This window comes from Pristis pectinata, chromosome 29, assembly GCF_009764475.1.
Source record: "Pristis pectinata isolate sPriPec2 chromosome 29, sPriPec2.1.pri, whole genome shotgun sequence".
Taxonomy (NCBI): Eukaryota; Metazoa; Chordata; class Chondrichthyes; order Rhinopristiformes; family Pristidae; genus Pristis; species Pristis pectinata.
This window is the reverse complement of record NC_067433.1, coordinates 7,200,859-7,220,171: the sequence shown is the minus strand read 5'-3', so window position 1 is coordinate 7,220,171 and position 19,313 is coordinate 7,200,859.

The window sequence follows — 19,313 nt, the reverse complement described above, 5'->3', positions numbered from 1 at the left end:
GTAAAGAAGGCATGTGGCATGCATGCCTTTATTCTTTGAAGCATTTGAGTTCAAGATTCGGGAAGTCATATTGCAGCATTATAAAACTATGATTGGGCTGCATCTGCAGTTTTACATTCAATTCTGGTCGCCCCATGTAGGAAGGAAATGGAGGCTTTGCAGAGTATGCAGAAGAGTTTTACCGGCATACTGTCTGGATTAGAGGGCACATGCTATAGAGGCGGGTTTGATTTGTTCTCTCTGCAGCGGCAGAGGCTGACTGGAGACCTGTCAGAAATTTATAAGATCATGATGGGCATATATATAGAAGACAGACGGTATCTGTTCCCCAGGGTCTAAATGACTAATAATGGAAGGCATGTATTTAAAGTGAGATGCGGTAACCTTCAAGGAGGTGTGCAGGGCAGGTTTTTACATTGAGAGTGTTGGGTGCTTGGAATGCCATGCCAGAGATGGTAGTGGGGAAAAATACGAACGAGACGTTTAAGAGGCTCTTAGATGGGCTCATGAATGCACAGAGCATGGAGGGATGCAAACATTGTGCAGACAGATGGGAATATTGTAATTGGGCTTAATAAGGCTTAACAAAATGCTTTAGAAGAGCAAGGGAAAGAGAGTTTAGCCAGGTGGAATCTGCTGTGTATTCTGACGGTTATAAAAAGAAACTTCACTTGTTATTAAATCCAAAACAATCGACCAGAAAGCGAGTAAGAACGTCAGGTTTGAATAATGACTACCTGCAGCAGATGAACGAGAACCAGGCGGAGATAAATCTGGACCTGCGGAAATTATTGAACATACATTTCAGGATCATAAAATTACAAAGATCGTTAAACATAGACCTATTTAAGGAATTGGATAAAATAGAACAAGGAAATAATTCCCTGACCCTTACCGGAACAAATGACACCGGCATCTTCCTTGTGATCACAGTCGTGCTGACCTGGCGGCGAGGAACCACAATCGGAGAGAAAGGATTCGCTTCCCGTGCATTTCAACTCATCCAGCCAGATCACACCGTCGCCCTGGGCAAAGACCGCCCCTTCCACAGCCGATAAAGAGGAGCCACAGCCCAGTTGCCTGCAGACAACGTTAGCATCGGCCAGCTCCCAGGAGTCATCGCACACTGTGCCCCAACTGTTGTTGGACAGTATCTCCACCCTCCCCGAACAGCTGCTATTTCCCCCGACCAAGCGCAAGCGTTGTCCTAATTATTGTCAAGAGAATAATTAGCATATGTTTAGTAAAAATGACAACAGCTGATATAATGAAGGAAAGAACGTACCTGGCGATGGTTCAGGTGTCAATCCAGATTCTCGAAGACAATTATTGAGACTGTGGGGCTCCTGCGGCATTCTGGATTCTGTCGAGAAAGGAAATATTCCTCGTCATTCCACACCAATATCAGAACTGACTGGTGCACATGCAGAGGTTTGTGAGCTCACCTGAACAAACAACACCTGCATCCTCCCGGTGTTCACAGTTGTGTTCACCCCACGGATCCGACTGACACTGCCAAAGACTTAACTGGTGTGAATTACACGCCACCTCGTCGAGCCAAATATATCCTAATCCTTCTCCGAATGTTATTGTATCATACAGAATATTTTGGACAGGACCGCACTGTAACTGTTTACAGATGATTTCTGCATCAACGTCATCCAGTGACTCCGAGCACACAGTTCCCCAGCTCCCATTGTAAAACACTTCCACTCTTCCTTCACAGCGATGTTTTCCATTCACCAACTGCAGCTCTTTGTGTTCTGTCAACCAAATGACCGACAACCATTTAGAGGTCATAGAGTCATACAGCACGGAAACAGGCACTTCGGCCCACTATGTCCATGCACGCCTTCAAGTACTAATCAACACTAATCTAGTTTTCTTTCTGTGCTGCAGCATTTCAAGCTCACGTGTAAATATCACTTAGATTTTGTAAGAACCAACCTCCATCACCTCTCAGGCATTATATTCCATGTTTCAACCGCTTTCTTTCTGACAAGATTCAACCTCAAATTCCCTCTACCTACCCATTTCCGCTTACCGGAGCGGGGTGGCTTTAGTGGATATGTGAGAAAGGCCAATGGATCACAGTAGGAAGCAGCCTGATGAAGGGTAATGCCCACCTGCCTCTGTCTCCCATCCGAAAACCCACCTGCCCCGTTGGGTCCATCGGCCCATCATTCTTCTCCCCTCCTCAAACTTACAAGGGGTACCGATCTTCTTAACAAATGGAAGACATTTCAAATTGTGAGATTGCAAACACTATGTCGAATAATAGAAGATAGTGTATAACAATTCGTGGTTCTTTTTTAACATGACGAGTCGTTTGTAACTGGGATATGACTGGATAACATAATATTTCTTCATTGGTCACATGTGCATCGAAATACACAGTGAAATGCATCTCTTTGCGCAGAGTTTTCTGGGGGCAGCCCGCAAGAGTTACCACGCTTCCTTCGCCAACATAGCTTGCTCAAACCTTCCAAACCCTTATGTCGTTTGAATGTGGGAGGCAACCGGAGCACCCGGAGGAAACCCACGCAGTCACGGGGAGAAGGTACAAACTCTTTATGGACAGTGGCCGGAATTGAACCCGTGTCCCTGGCGCTGTAATAGCATTGCTCTAACCGGTACCCTGCCGTGTCTGCCCAGATAAGAGTGGAAAAGAAATTGAAAGATAACATTGGGTTGAAGCATGAGAAGTGAATTTGATAGGAATGTTCGGAGGCAGAAGGAAATTCGGTTCGTTGAATTCGAGAGGTGGGGGTTGTAGAGTGAATGATTTTCTCTGTAGATTCATCAACTGGCCCATGCATTATGTACAATGACAAATCTCTCCAAACAAGTCTCACCCTTATGCTCCATATAATTCGCAAACTGATGGATCCTTACCAGAACACAGAACCATAGCATCTTCTTTATGAGAGCAGTCGTGTTCACCCCATGGTGCTGACTGACATTGCCAGAGAAAAGATTCGTCACCCGAACAACTCAATTCATCCAGCCACATTGGGTCTGATCTTGGTCCACAATGACCAGCAAGTTTCGTCTCCAAAGCGTTCCCACAACCCAACTGTCTGCAAACCACCTGAGCGTCCCCCAGGTCCCAGGAGTCGTCGCAAACCGAGCCCCATTCTCCACTGTAGTAGACTTCAACTCGACCAGCACATGGACTTCCGCCGCCGGTCAGCCGTAATTGTAAGTGTTCTGTGGGCAACAAACAACAGATCATACTGCCAATGTGCATTAAATCCTTTCCTCAACTGAAAGAGAAGTTGAAGAAAAGCCAGGGTTAAACACTTGTCTGTGTTAATACTTCACGTAATATTGCCTAAGAAGTACAATATAGATTCTTCTAATTCTACCCAGTACGGCTAACGCAATAGTAATACTCCACACACGATAACTTATCCACCTCCACATGAAACTGTTTTATTACAACATGTGATTAGTCAGCAACATTCAATGTCATGTTTTCAGCTTTGAAATACCCTGGTGGTCTTTTCAGCCTTCCCGCGTTTTCCTTCGACTACAGAGCACACTGTTATGGAAGCAATTTATATTGTTTTTGAAAGTTTTTGCAGTGGCTTTGTTTTAGTCGTTTCACCGATCTGCGGCTACCTGTGCACATATTCCTTGCCTTACGAACCTGAGTGCTTCGATCTCACCAGATCTTCAGATTTGGCAAAGGTAACTTCCTCCACCCCCAGCACATATACACTAAAGTTTCAAGATTACCCACAGATTACCTCGCGCCGATTTGACAAATTTGAAACACAAAGCTGAACTGCAAAATGTTTCTCTGTAAGAACGAATGCATGTTGGAATATCCATCAATAGGAGAACAGATCTTCTGTCCCAATATATAGACGTAATTATACAGTTTATAACAGTAAATATTAACCACATTCAGTTGGTAAATTGGAAGAAAATTAATTTGCCCATATAAGCCAAAAGGAAGTGGTGGAGAGGCGTTGTTATTCTGAGTGGAGGTCGGTGATCAATGGTGTTCTGCAAGGATCAGAGCTCTGAACTTTTGTTTGCAATGCTTATAAATGACTTGCTGCAAATTTAGATGGTCTGATTACTACGTTTGCAGATGGCTTGAAAAATGTTGCAGTTTTCGATAGTGAAGCGGGATGTCAAAGGATACAGCAGGATATCAGTTTTAAAGGAAGAGAGGAAAGAACTGGAGAGAGAGGAAAAGAGAAGAGGACCAAGGACGCAAAGGAGAGAATGGGAGACCGAATGACTGCAGGTGGATCCACATCCCGTTATATTCCACGACAGAGATACCCGAGGTACAATTTAGCGTGTCTTCACAGTCGAGTAGATAGTGCCCTTAGATTTCTGAAACATCAAACCAATTACTCACCAGAACACAGGACCCCAACGCCATCGCTGTCATCGAGAAATGGATTCAATGTCAATGAGTTGCACATCTGGAGCTGCGACTCATTTCCTTGGCAGGCAACTTCATTCACCCACACGGGCCCTTCGCTCTTTCCGTACTTTGAAGAATTGTAGGCAGATATCGCATAGCCGCAGCCCAGCTCCCGACAGGTCACATTGGCGTCATTAATGTCCCAGAGGTTGTCTTGCAGTCTTCCCCAGCTGCGGTTGTAGTATATCTCCACTCGCCCATCACAGCGGCTTCCCCCATTTATTAGTCTCGGAACCCAGTTTTTCTCTACATTAAAAATGAATTGAAAGCAAATGTTAAACGGAAGGAAAAATATTTTATGCTTTGTTAGTTCTCACCAAATTTTCTTAATATAAATGTGGTCATTGAGAGATCCAACAGGGCAACAGGCTCTTCAGCCCACTGAGTCCACGCTGACCATCAACCACTGATGTAAACTTATCTGATATTCATATCATTATTTATTCTCCCTACATTTCTCTTCAATTCCCCACAGCTTCTGCTACTCATCTCAACAATAGAGCCAATCCACAATGGCCAATTAACCTACAGACCTGAAGAGCTTTGTGATGCGGGAGGAATCAGGGGAGATGGGGGAAAGTAGGAGTGGAATTCATGTAAAGGTAGAGCATGCAATCTCCACAATTAAAATGCACCCGAGTTTAGCGTTGAACACGGCTCACCGGAGCTGTGAGCAAGCGGTTCTTCCAACTGTGCCACTGTGCCTGACTTGTGGGAACGCACGGCCAGTATATTTATTACGATGGTATTAACATATCACAGAGGGAGTAATTCATGGAAATGTCATGCCGCTTCTACTGCTTAATCAAAGGAGGAAGTAACTCAGTTTGGAAGAGCGGTACCTCACATCGGTTGTTGATGTGATCGAACTCAAAGCAAGTGGATTAAACTGGCTTCCAAATTGTATGGTAAACAACAAATTTACATGAGTAAATAGTTTGACAACAATTGCAGGGACGTGCTTAATATCCAAAGAAGGATTAAGGTTTATTTCAGACTCAGCGGACTCACCCGAGCAAATAACACTGACGTCACTTTCATGTGAGCAACTGAATTTATCCCAGGGTGAAATGGGACAATCCCACAATCGGGACTCGTATCCCTGGCACATGTATTTCTCGTTCCACACTGGACCGGATCCCTTCCCGAAGTGAGCTCTTCCTTGGATTCCCGCTACTGTTCCGCATTTGAGGTGCGCGCAAACCACCGCAGCGTCTTCCCAATCGAAGTATCAGTCACACACTGTCCCCCATTGTTGCCGCTGGCGAATTTCGAGACGACCGGAGCATCGGGAGTCCACAGACACCAGTCTGAGATCTCTGCTTTCTAAACAGTGGTAATAAAAACAGTGGCCCATCATGAATCGAATGTCCTGAACGCTTCAACTCCCACAGATCCGATGACAAGGTGCTTTTCGCGCTTCGTCACATTTTTGTACAGGGAAAGAAAATATTATCCCATTACAGTTATTGCTATTACCAATCTACATCGTCATGAATTCTTGGAGAGATACAACACAGAGACAGGCCGTTCGGCCCACTAAGTCCGTGCCGACCATCAAACACCTATCAGCGGTGATTCTCCGTTCATAGTTGTAGATTCTCCCCACATTCTCATCAATTCAACGCAGATTCTCCCACTCACCAATACCGTAGGAGCAATTTACAGCGGCAAATTGACTTCCTAATCCCTACGTCTTTGGGATGAAGGTACGATTGTCCTCAATCCTGGGAGAAAGGAAGCAAGCTACTGTAACTATCCCCTTCCGAAGTTGTACCTGAACAAATCACTCCAATGTCTTGTTGGTGGCTGCAACCAGGCGGTCCAATAACGGGTCCTGATCCTTCTCCAAAATGAGCATTAAGCAGCGCTTCCATTGCAGAGCCGCAGTTCAGTGCTTTACAAGTGAAGTCCAGATTCGATAAGTCCCACGATCCAACGCCGCAGACAGTCCTCCAAGTACCATTCGCATAAATCTCCAGCCTACCGTCACAAGCACTGTTTCCATTCACCAGGCGAGGTGCGATTGTTCCTGAGAAAAGGATTTAATAAACTGAAAGTGTTTAAGTTATGGCTTATTACTTTGAGATTTTGCATAGAAACTTATAAGCAACCGAACATGTATAGAACCATCAGAATTACAAGCAAGAGTAGGCCATTCGGCCCTTCCATCTAACTCCAGCTTTCAATAACTCATATTCCACATTCACTTCTTGTCGTGGAACGCTTTCACCCCTATTCCTTTCATATATGAGGGCAGGCAGATCCTTCTGCACCTCCGAGTCGGATAATTAGGTGCTATTCCTCCAGTTTACGTTCAATATCATTGGAAGCGTGGAGGCGTTCAAGGGCAGAGACATTGCAGTGAACGTGGGATGGAGAATCATTCTCTATACTTGGTCCATTTCTCAAGGCTGTAACATGCAAGTGGAACATAAGGAAGCCGCTCAGTGGAAAGAGCAGCAAATGTTAAACCCACGTCAACTCGGACGGTTTCCAATGTTCTTTTTACTTAAGGATTTATAATGGAAATACAGTTGAGCATTCTATACCTCAGTTGTATTTCACATGTCTATTTCACAGTTTCTCCAAATGACTAGATTGCAAAATGCCATCTCAGACAAACTCTGTAGTCAATTACGATGAATATTTGGCACCAGCCATCAACCACTTACCACTAATCCCATTTTTTTCTTCTCTCATCATTCTCGCACCCCCAGTTTCTGCCACTCAGCTGCCCACGAGGGGAAATATAAAATAGCCAATCAATATACCTAACACCACTTTATTGGGATGTGGGAACACCCAAAGTAAACCTGATGTTCACTGTGAGAACAGACGGTTCTGGAGATCAAGACTGAACACGGGACTCGGGCGCTGTGAGGCATCGGCTGTCCTCCCTGCGTCGCGATGCTGCCCAATCAAATTCGTTATTTTTCTCAAACGCTAAGCTATTGATCCTGCGTGGAATAGTGTCTCCAGGGAGAGGTTTTACATGATAGCTTTGTTTTATAATTCGTCAACTTCGGCGTAATATAAAACATTTAAAACTACACATTGATTATAACCTCTATCTGTATTGAGCCAGACAAATGTTTAGATATTTTTGACCGATTCCCTGTCGCTCCGTAATTTGTACCTGAACAGATCACACCAAGATCCCGTTGATGTCCGCAGCCGGGTGGGCCGATAACTGGCCCCGTTCCTTCTCCAAAGTGAGCATCAAGAGGCGCCACAGCTCCAGAGCCACAACCCAATTCCTGACAAACAACATCAGCAGCTGTTAAGGCCCAGGATTCGTTACTGAAAATTGTCCTCCAAGTTCGGTTGTCGTAAATTTCCAGCCTCCCTGCACAAGGACTGTTCCCATTCACTAATCTGGGTTTGACCCGCCCTGTGACTCAGACGTAAACACGAATTTTAAGATGCCTTGTATTGAAAGACCATAATCATACAAACAATTTTTCTTCTCGGTAGTGTACAGTCAGTTAGACGAGGCGTGCCCTAAATGCTGTGGTGTTCTAGGGTGTATAAGAGAAAGGACATGTTGATGTGCTGAATTTCTACCTGATTATGTGTAGCTCATCGAATTCATTTTCTTAAAGCAAGAAAATCTAACGCTTATTGTTTCGTTGAACATTTAATGCAGTGGGGATGGTGTACAAATGAATACCACCAAATTCCATGCGACTAGAATAATAGTGTAAGGTGAGGTTAACATGATTAAATATTGGCTGCGCATCAGTATACTGCAAAAGTTTAAATTGACTTTGCAGTGTGACAATTGATGGATAATGTTACGTCATTGAGATTCGCCATGGAAAACTATTGATCATCACTGATAAGAAAGGTTGTTCTGACAAAAGGAAAGGGGAATTACGAAGTTTCTGAATGACTGCACATTGGCTCGTCATTAAGGTGAGGAAGACTGTGATAAAATTCATAGCATAGCAACATGATATCAGAATGGTTTTGCTGTTGGCAAATACGTCTTCCATAGATAAGGAAGACGGCCTGCATTTTGCGGGAATGAATCGACATAATGAGTATAGCTGGGTAAAGGAGCCAGGGTCTCTACAGTTGTAAGTAAATAATCTCAATAACTAGACACTAATGTGCCTAAGTTTATAAAATATAATTAACTAACTGATTTTACATTGTGGAGCAACAACTAAAAACCACACAACCACCCAACAATAGCTCTCTAAAAAATGCTGGTATGATAATGAAAATGAGAAGATATCTCGTAAACAGTGTTGCGGATTATTGAAATATCGGACAGGGTAAGTCTGAGAAAAGATGCTTCATCAGCTAACTTAAACTAAGCTGAGTCTCATAAACATAGGCAATGATTATTTTTCTGTTAAGAATGTCAGCAGAAAGGCGATGGTTAGACTGTGGAATGCACCACTGCAAAGAATATTTAGAGCCAATATCATCGTTTGCTTTTATGAAGTTAACATGGCTAACATTTGAATCATCAAAGGTCGTAGTTACACGAGATTGGGGGGCGATATGCTTTATACTTTGCATCATCTTGTTTCAGAACCCTGTTTTCATGCAGTGTACGGCATCTCTCTAGCCTTAGGCGTTGGTATGTGCACACAACGTGCAAATCCGGTATTTATATTCTTTTCCTACTTCCTCTCCTTCTGGAACTGCAGTATGTATCCCCAAAACGTTGTTCGATTTGGAGTTCAGGATGTTATATGTGAGGGGAGAGGGGTGTTTGAGCATTGTGTAACTGGGATGGAAAAGCGGGGGTGATGGCGAAACCATGTACTTTCCGTCTCTCCAAACTGTGGAGATCGTGGGTTAGTAGTGTTACAGAAGACATTCCTGTGGTTAGAGAAAACAGTAACCGCAGAACATGGGATGTGGAGGAAATGTATGATTGGTATATTTCTATGGACTACTGGCAAATTAGATTTCTTTTGTTCCCAGTGGTCAACATTGGTGCCAAAAGAGCCGTACAGAAAAGAGTAGCATTTTGAATCTCATGCTCAATATATCCATTAGAAACATAGAAACATAGAAAACCTACAGCACAATTCAGGGCCTTCGGACCACAAAGTTGTGCCCAACATGTCCCTACCTTTGAAATTACTTGGCTTACCCATAGCCCTCTATTTTTCTAAGCTCCATGTACCTATCCAAAAGTCTCTTAAAAGACCCTAGCGTATCCGCCTCCAGCACCGTTGCCAGCAGCCCATTCCGCGCACTCACCACTCTCTGAGTAAAGAACGTACCCCTGACATCTCCTCTATACGTACTCCCCAGCACCTTAAACCTCTGTTCTCTTGTAGCAACCTATTTAGCCCTGGGAAAAGGCCTCTGATTATCCACACGATCGATTCCTCTCATCATCTTATACACCTCTATCAGGTAGCACCCCCCTCATCCTCCGTCGCTCCAAGGAGACAAGTCCGAGTTCCCTGAACCTGTTTTCATAAGACATGCTCCCCAATCCAGGCAGCATCCTTGTAAATCTCCTCTGCACACTTTCTATGGCTTCAACGTCCTTCCTGTAGTGAGGCAACCAGAACAGAGCACAGTACCCCAAGTGGGGTCTGATCAGGGTCCTGTATAGCTGCAACATTACCTCTCGGCTCCTAAATTCAATTCCACAATTGATGAAGGACAATCCACCATATGCCTTCTTAACCACAGAGCCAACATGTGCAGCTGGTTTGCGTGTCCTATGGACTCGGACCCCAAGATCCCTCTTTGTTGGAGCTAAAGAAACTTTACCTGGTCAGAAGAGGGGAGACTCGAGAAGCAAAACTGAGATGTAATGACCATTCCTTCTCGTCAAAGCTGGACAAAGCCAAACTTCGAAACAAGGAATGTAGAAGCTACATTAAAATCGGTCGAGTTTAATTAAATCAACCTACCACAAAAGACACCTTGCTGATGATTGGGCAATATACACGTTATTATGGAATCAATAGTCACATTTCATTTTTCCTTTGGTATACAATTTTTCAATAAAATCAAGTAGATGTTTTTTTACCTGCGCAGATGACGCCGGCATCTCTGGAGTGGGACGCAAGATAGTGACCCCATGGATATGATTCACAATTCCGCAGAGCAGTCTCGTTCCCCCCGCACTGCATAGACCCGGTCACAATGGGCCCTGACCCTTCCTCAAAGTAAGAACTGGCTGGCGCTGCCAGAGCGACCCCGCAGCCCAGCTCCCGACACAGCACAGTGGCGTCCGCCAGGTCCCAAAGTCGATCATACAACGTTCCCCAGCTCCCATTGTACTGAATCTCCAGTCTTCCGGCGCATCGACTTCCTCCACTTGCGAGTCTCAGCTGAACGCTTTCTGTTAAAACATCAGAAAATAAAAGGTCACCCGCCCACAGTTGTCATGAAGTCAATCGGCACAAAAACAACGCCTCGGCACATCCTGTCAATGCCGATCATCTCCTAATCATCAGTGATCCCAGTCACCAGCACTTGCCTGTAGCCTGCAATAAGTTGGCATTGCAAAAGCTCAACTAGACATATAAGAGTTTCACAAACTCATCAACAGAAACAGATCCCGAGTTCGACAATGCCATTCCGCTCTCAGCACGTAATAGTGAAGTGAACAGTGAGAACTTCCTTGGGTCTGATAATACTGTCAGCGAAACCCATTATTCGCTCTCTGCCCTGCAGTGACCCCCACTGACTAGCACCGTCAATGAAGACCGCAAATGGAGATGAAAATCATCGGTAAAATCAATGCGAACTTCCCACCCTCATTGAAGTGTTAATTACCTGAAATGTCAGCCTGGGCGACCACATTCCTCCCTGTAATGAGAAAATTAGTATTAGAGCCCGTTTTGTGTGAGGGGTGGTGTGAGGAGGAGGGTGGTTTCTTGTAAATAAATCAAGAGAAGCCTCAAACGAGCTTAACTGGGAGAGAAATATTCCAGACACATTGCAGAAGGGTGATAGCAGTCACTATGACTGCATCTTTGTTTTTCATTGATGACCTTTCTCTCAGGACTTCACTGCGGCAAACTAATCTTAATACTGTTTTGTTTATATACACCAGAGGTTCTTCGGCTAGCTATTGCTAGATGGGCGCATTTCCGCCTTGATACCTGCAGTAAGATTTGTCTCTTCTTGAATTTTGGAAGGACATATCACAGAAGCAGAAACAGTGTGTGTGTGCAGTATTTGTTAAAGGACTAAGGGAAGTTAGGCTAATTTCCCTGGGATAACCGGGAGACCCATCTAATTTCCATTAATGCTAGGAGCTTGGAGAGCGAGGATGCCTTCAGGAGACATTGCTGAGGGGCTCCATCTTTAATCATCAGCAGTGCTGATGTAGAGTCTCGACACAAAACGTCAACAATTCCCTTTCCCCCACAGGTCCCGCTCGACCCGCTGAATCCCTCCAGGGGGATGTATGTTTTTTATGTTGATAGCTCTCTTACTGTGGGGTTGACCGCACTCTGATTCCAATGTTTTTAACTTCCTCGGTAAAACCCAAGTGAAATGAGCCGATTGCCAAGAGCTCTCATACTGCCATAGTCTATGCTGGCACTTGATCAGCAGAATTCCGCCGTGGCAAATTTCCATCATCATGTTGTCTCCCGAAGATCTACAGAGATATTTTATGCTTCAACTTATAGGCTACAGGTGGTATTAAACAAATTACAACAGATATAAGCCATTAATTGAAATGCTGCTTTTTTCTGTTAACATTGATGATATTTTAAGATCAAAACTGAAGAACAGTTTGACGATTCCAGAGACAGAGGTTTAAAAGCCTAATTGGGATTCATGGTGGCAAGCATTATGTTTCATGGCATGTAATCAAAGGGATGAGAAAGTGCAAAGTTGCATGCAAAAAATTTAATTTAATAACAGTTTCTTCGGTCTGCCAAAAAATAAAGAATTACACTGTATCATGTGAAAATTATTGGCAATTATTTGACTCTTGATATATTCGAGGCAAACAAATAACTGTAAAATAGATTTGCTGTTAAAACATTTCAGTCACGAGACTGGCTTCGCTGACACCATTCAGTCCAGAATTTATTGACCAATGGACGAAACCACAATGCGAACCCAAAAAACTGTAAACAACTTGATACTGTTTAAATGAGCAACACCACCAAAATAATCCGACATGTCCGTTCTATTCACGATACCCATACGAATTCTTCTAGTTTGATGACAAAATTGGATATGGGAATGAAAATAAAATGTGTTACCGAGAGGAACCAAAGTAAAGCATGTGCTATTAATGGCAATAGATCATATGAAACATCCATTTTCTTTCCTTCAATGTACATTACTGCTGAGCTTTTATATATAGCCGAATTTATCGCACTAATCTATGGTCTGAATCATAATTCTGGATAAATGAATTAGAATTACTTTGCATTGATTGGAGACACACAAGTCATCAGCAACAAAACGGTTTGTATGCACCGAGAATCACAAAATGCAAAGAACTGAGGCTGCAATTTTCATCGATAAAGCACCCGGTAGGATTAATTGCAATAATCGTCCCGAAAAGAGACAACTAATCTATTCAAATACTAAATGGAAACAGTGGAATATTGAGAATTATCACTTGGCGAGAATATTGCATGGGGAAGGACGCTGCAAAACTGGTCCTAACGTGTTATTCATAGTTTGTAGAAAGTAGGCAGAAAATGAAAAGAAACTTTGAAAGATTCATTACTAGTTACTAATAAGTACAAATGTTTTACAGTATTGAGTGAAGTTAGACTGTTCAGAATTTTGAAGATTATTTCTTCTTGGGCATTAGTGTTTAATGGCACATGCTCCCTGAATTCTAAATCTAAGCCTTTTAACTACGCAAGTAAAATTCGACTACTGATCATTACAAGCTGAAGCTATGTCATTATAATTAATGTTTAAATCTACGATACTCAAGTGTAAAACCAAAGCCCTAACAGCGACCAAAACACTAAAAATGTAGTTAATTTTTCACACAGCACTTATACCGAGCAACTTCAGGCAATGATGTGCTTTTGCTAGTGTAGTTTAGGCTAGGAACAGATGTTAATAACATTCTTCACTCGAAGCGGGAAATTCATGTTCCATCTTTAAAAAAAATCTAAATTTTCCAAAATATGCACATTGATAAATCTGCGATTTAAGCAAACCACATCCATATTGAATTCACAGCATATCACATAAAGGGCAAAGTCTGAATGAAATATGAGTACTTGCTTTGATGTGATATTAACAGTGAGGTATTCTCTGCAACTGAATCGAGGAATAACGTTTTACCCTGTATCTAAACAGAGATTGCTTCACATTTCTTTCTATTGTGGCAAAAGCGCCGATGTCACCTGAAGGGACTCGTATTTTTGTTTCAACAGTGAATTAGGAAGATTAAAGGTAAAAGTACATACTTCTGAAGCCATTCTGTTTGTAAATTCGATTGTTGTACCTGAAAATACAGGATTATAATATCCAAACTATATTCTGGGAAATATACGGAAGGTTATTTACGGCTTCTCTTAAAGTCGGGCTCCATTTTGTATTGCGAGTGAGTCGTTCTTAAATCCGATCGCAAGCCGCCAACGCTGAGAAACTGAACTGAATTATCGGCTGATAAAAGACAGTGAAAAACAAGTGGAAGAGGATTCAGAAACAACGCGATGTATCTCAGTAAACACCACGGAGAATTTGCGGAATGTTTAGGAGTACTTGGAAAGAAAGTAAGAATTCAGTTCCAATATAAAACTAAACGCTGAATGATGTTTCTACTATATGATACACATGGCCCAAAAATTTAATATGTTCGAATATCTCATTCCATTCTACAATCAGCAGAACAAGGAATGTGAAGACATTCTTATTGAAATAATTATTGCATGTCTTTGCACAATAAAAGTTTCAAATTAAAATACAACTTCATATATCGTACGGAAACGAACAGTCGGTGCTTTTTTGCAACTTCAGTATAATTATTCGAAATTGAAATTAAGGTTATATTCTATGGTTGGATAATATAAGTTACGAAGCCTTTAAAACCTTTGCTCAGCAGTACAATATTGAATGCAACATTTCACATCGTTTTGTTTGCTGCGTCAGCTGTCATTGATCAATATCAGCGGCAGGAATTTTTGTGCGGATTCATTAGGCAGCAGGTGCAGCTCTGATTGATGTTTCACACCCACCGATTTCAGTATTCCGGGCTCCGATACATTCTATTATCAGAGGCTCGGAATTATTAATAGATTAGAAATACAAATAAAATGTTCTCTGTCTTCACGATCGTCACAATGAACACAATTAAACGATGCGCTCTCAATGTTTGGGTGCGGTTTATATCTTCACCATCCTCTGACACAAATCTGACCAGGGAATATTAACTTGGCAATCAAATCCAAGTAATAGAAACACACTCGCAGATGTGTCACCGAGTTAAATGAAGAATTTATTCTAGGCAGGATGCGGTTGAATGTAACATCAATAACACCAACAAATGTGATGAATGAAAGTTCACAAAGCAAATAAATATTGAATATTCGATTTGCGTGGTCATAAATTTCAGAATCTGAAAAAAATGTAATCAAATTTCGAAAGCATTCTGCTCCACCGTTTTCTGTCTAGTTTTTAAAAGCACCGCCCAAATCTACTAATTGCATTTTCAGCTTAAGTCTCCTCTTTCTGCGTAAGCTTCATAAGTCAAATTCACATCGCCCGCCATAACCATAACTTCCACATTACACCATTGAAGTTCAAGGGAAGAACATTTACATTACTTACTATCGCACTCCATTAGGCAATGTGTAAGAAGTCGAGTTGGTAAATTTGACTAATAATCAGAATATTAGCAGATAAACGAATACTTTCCATAGTCACAGAACGCACAATGCCAAATCTGCAGACTGATAATTTGTACATCACACCGTTGAAGATCAAGTAAAGTATAATTACTTGTCATAATATCCCACTGAATTGCGTGATAAATATTCACACATACGAGTCGCTAAATGTCAATGATGATCAGAATATCGGCAAAAAAAGAATATTTTCTAAGGTCACAAAACTCACAGTTCCAAATCTGCAGAAGAAACCGTATCAATAAGTAACTTCGTAGCATCGCAGCATCTGATCTGGGTGTTGGGATCTGAATATTTCGGTGACGGTGAATAATCTGTTCCAAACCTTTCAGAACCCCAGTACCCTTGCAGTCGATGCGATAACAGCAGTTTTCTTTCACTGAGTGGTCGTTCACTCCCAAATAACCAGCAGACATTGCTTGTGAGCTGCAATCTGGTACAAATGCACCAATCAGAAGGAACTTGTCCATAAATGGAAACAATGGGTTCATCCTTTGTTAAGCAGTGGTTGGGCAAGATGTAGGGCTGGTGAGGTCAACATTTACTGTCGATCCCTGATGGGCTCTGAAGAGAACAGCTTCCTGAGCTATTTCAAATGACATTTAGGAGTCAACTAACGTTGCTTTGCATCTGAAGAGTGGAGGGAAGAAGAGGGCTCGGACACCAGGGAACCAGATCAGTTGAACATGGCGGTTTCGTGACCACCATAACTATTCGTTTGTTTTTCCAAATAACATTCCAGACCTTTGTCTACGACGAAAGGTAATAAACAATCGGCTTCTGTTAGAGCAATGAACTATACTGTCACAGAATCTGACAACATAGAAGGAGCCCCTGCCTTCCGCCGTGCGCTGCTGGCGCTCGTAAAGTCCACGCGTACTTCAGCAACTAGTCGGATTTCACACGTTCTGTCCAAGTGCATGCTCAATTGCCATTTTTTTCAGTTTGATTTTACCACAGATAAGAAATAACATGTCCATATCTTTTAACAATTCTGAGAATATTCGAGGATGACACACGTAGCATTTTTGGAATGTGGGGAGTTGAAGTGTTTGCAAGATTGTGCAGGAGAGTGGACCTGATGACAGAGTTCCGATCTATAATAATATTGAGTGGAGGAGCCGATTCGGGATCCACTGAATCTCCTGCTGCTCCTGTTAATCCCTGATTCTTATGGATAAAATTCTTTTTATTAATCAGCATTCTATTCGCGCAACCATCACTGAAGTTCTCTGCCGATTGTTTTATTAGATATGCCTACGTCTACTCAGACCATTGTTGTAACTGCAGCATTGTTGAATGTGCTACTACACGGTCTCACTCTCATCCCAGTTTGGTTCTATTTTCATCTGACTTCATTTCCTGATCCGACTTACTTCTTCGCTGTATTGTCCGGCATCCCCACCCCCACTCTCTGTCTATCTGTTCATTTATCTATCTATCTATCTATCTATCTATCTATCTATCTATCTATCATCTATCTATCTATCTATCTATCTATCTATCTATCTATCTATCTATCTATCTATCTATCTATCTATCTATCTATCTACAATACATTTATCTACCTCTCTATCGATCCATCTACCTTTCTACCTATGTCTCATTCATTCTCTCTCTCTCTCTCTCTCTCTCTCTCTCTCTCTCTCTCTCTCTCTCTCTCTCTCTCTCTCTCTTTCGATCTACCTCGTGATATCGTGTCTCTGTGTTTGGAAACGGAGGGGTGCGATTCACTGTCCCCAGCGTTGTTAATACATTTCATCGGTGTTACATTTGAGAGGTTGCATTATAAAATTAATGGGCCCAAAACTAACCATGACTATTATTACTACTGGATTAAGGACACATTTATCTATCGTAATCCTGCTGTATATTCATATCCTTTCCCGCGATTGCAACCTGCACTTGAAACCCGCTGTATGTTCTGAATTGGCTGAATTTGCCCATTTTCATCAGAGGTGTAGTGCGCTTTCAAGGTCAGTACATGAACTGAACGTGCCGTTATCATTGTCCTTGATTGTATTGATTTACACCCACTGTTCAATAAGCGGAAGCACCTGTGCTTCGCTGCACAGAACTGTGCACACTTCACTCCCACAAATTTTATTTGCAGCTTTTATATCATTTCAAGAAATGTGATGAGACCTTCTATTAAGCTTCAGAAAAGGAAAATTGCCGGTGGGAACATTTATTGGAAATTACAATCAGATAAAAAGTACACTGCTGAGGAGAGGTTTCGTGTCTCCCACGTAAACTGCCAGGAGAGTTTCTCAATGACCCTATGTCTCCTAGAACAAACTAGTTAAATTCCCACTCAGCTCTATCGACACAGCGCTGCCTATTTTCCCCCATTCAAATGTTTAACAGATCATCTCTCAATTTCATCTCTTCCAGGGGGAAGAATCATAGATTCTTCAGGCACCCTCCCCGTCCTTTATACTTCGCAAAATACTCAATCAGTGCACAATGTAACAAAGTAGGCAAGTGGGTCGACAACTTGGTCGGCACGGAGGAGCTGTGACGAAGAACAGATTCCGTCCTTTATTGCTCTGCATAGCTTTGTAAAAATGACTCTATGAGTCTAATAGTCCTGTTCTGTCGGAAGCAGTTCATCAAAGCTCATAACAACGTTCTTATGTTTTACCATCAAACTAAAGGGCATTTAGAGAAGGGCAATAAATGTTGGCGTCGCGGATGATGCCCACAGCTTTGATCTTGTACTCTTTGCTTCTTTACAAATCTCACGAACCTCTGTGCCATTTAACTGTTTTCATAACCTGCTGACCTCGAACTCAATCGCCTTCCCCCCCCCCCCCCCCCCCACCACCCCCTGAGATCAGTTACCTCCCACCAACATTCTTCCCACCTCTGCTGCACTGAAAACTTCCACAGTTTCCAAATTTCTGTCCCGATTGCCCAATTTTCATCACGGGCGTCCAATCGTTTTGAACATCATTTCCTCAGCAGGATTGCGTGACAGCCGGCCCTGTCCCCTCGCCACGTTGAACAACGTCTTTAACACCATTCCCTTTCTCGAAATCAAACGTAGACCTCTGACGGCGTTCACGGGACAAGCTATAACCAGCCCTTTGTGGGATACGTTGATCAATCGTTTCTCAGTCCAACTTACTCCACTGCCAACCGCACCCTACCTCCCACCCCCACAGCCACTCCCCCTACTTCAACTATTGGTATTGGTATTGTTATATTCTTGTCACTTGTACCGAGGTAAAGTGAAAAACATGTCTTGCAAACCGGACATACAGGTCAATCCATTACACAGTGCAGTTACATTACAAAATGTTAGACTGATATATGTTTTCCCACACAACCCTGTGGCTTCATAGCATTTTCTCTCAATTTTCAACCAGCGCTCTCTTTCTTTCGCTCCTCCTGTGATCAACCCCCTCCCCTTCTTCCGTGACAACGTCATCGATGAACGCCATTCCTGCATCCCCTTTGCTCTAAGTCCATCACGTTTGTTTTGATAACCACACTTTCTGCTTCAGTGCTTCCAAGACTAGTTCCCTTTCCCTTCGTTGTGGTTTCCCTCCACCATTCCTCACAGGAGTCTCCATCGTATTTGTTCTATTTACCGCTGCTCTATTCTTAGGGCTCTACTTCCACCTTCGGCCAACATAGATTTTCCATTGCCGTCACCTTTCACCCCACTATCCTTTGCAATTTCCGTCACTTCTAACATGAACCATCCATGCTGCTTACACCGAAGGGCGTGCTTCTGTGCTGTCTGACACTATGACCCCATGTCTCTATGGTGCCGGCTTTCGCAGCGTCCTCGCTGCATCTTTCATGCAACCGTTGAAGGACCAACACCTGTCATTTCATCTTTCCCCTTCTCACCTTTTGAGGACTTCACCGCTTCTTTTCAATTTACCGCTCATAATGTCATTTCCTCATGGTAGGGGAATCCTAACCCTGAATAGGTAATCTCTTTACAGATCACTTCCGCTGTACGAGCAGAGAGTGAGGTGGAATAATTGTTGGATGGTAAATTATCACGTGAAAAGTTTCAGTGC